This window comes from Mastacembelus armatus, chromosome 18 (assembly GCF_900324485.2).
Source record: "Mastacembelus armatus chromosome 18, fMasArm1.2, whole genome shotgun sequence".
Classification (NCBI taxonomy): Eukaryota; Metazoa; Chordata; class Actinopteri; order Synbranchiformes; family Mastacembelidae; genus Mastacembelus; species Mastacembelus armatus.
The window spans coordinates 12,567,221-12,568,508 of NC_046650.1; positions in this window are offsets into that span (position 1 = coordinate 12,567,221).

A 1,288-nucleotide genomic window follows, 5' to 3' on the forward strand; every position below is an offset into this window, starting at 1 on the left:
CAGTACACAACAATTCTTTGTAGTTTTTATTTTGTCCAGTTATTTGGCACACAAGCTTTTATTTGTATCTTTATAATATTCCTTTAATTTGATCATTCAGAATCTAACTCATGGCTCTCTCCTATGTCGTTTTTTTTTCCTGAAATTTCTTCAATTTTTCCAAATTAAAGGGTTTTATTTTGTGAGGGTGGTTTACTTTATCCAGCATTAGTTTAGGCTAAGATGTCATTTATATCCATATAATAAAAGTAGGTCATTATGAATTATTTTCTCTTATTTATCCATAAGGATCATACCCTTAAACCTAAAATATAAATCTTTATATGCTTTCTTTAAATCTAATGTCATAATGCATCTTTGTCCTATATCCTTAAACAGAAATGTCTTCTTTGTTATGGTATAGATTTAGTTTGGGCACTTTATTTTGAAGGTCCAAATGTGACTTCCTGCACTTTCTGTTTTATTGTTTGTTTGTTTTTTTAATAATCATAAACCTTCTTGTCTTTGGTCCTTTAACATACTAAAACTGCAGAAACTACTTTAAACCTCTGATGTATTTCAGTACTGGTGATACATGGGTATTATGTTTGTTTATTTCCATATTATATTCTACTTCCACCTAGTGGCTTAGTTTGAAACAGACTATTGTTAAAAAATTGTTTTCATTGCCATAGTAAAAAATCATATTATTTTAGGCCAGAAACAGAGACATAATGTTTTAATTGTTTTGCAAATCAAAAACCTTGTAATGTGGAAATAGAAGAAATAAACAGAAATGCTTCTGGTAAGTCTGAGTCCTGACATGCCACTTTAAAATTAGAATTACTTTCTTTATTTACTTTTTATCATTTCACCTACTATTCATTTTTTAAATTTAGTAATTAACTTCAAACAAGTAGTTCAATGTAATAATGTAAGCATTTAAAAAACTATTAATTTTCTGTCTTACTTTTAACTGCTAAATGATATTAGATAATGGTATTAGACCATGACTGGTTTACTAATCTCAATATTTGAATGTCTATATAAATCTATAACATCTGATCAGCGGAACTTCAGGAGAAGAATAAATGCCAACATGAATGAGAAGTAGACCCGGTCATTTTAATGGACAAGGGCTGATAACTTGAGATATTCTTCCACTTATCGACTACCAGCTAGGACACCACATCTGCGTGTTTTTCAGCGGGATTTACGGCAGAAAGAGCAGCGCGAGACCAACATCACACAGATCTATTTAACTTCGATGCTCCCGTTGCGCAAAGATACTGCGGCATTTGAGTTGTAC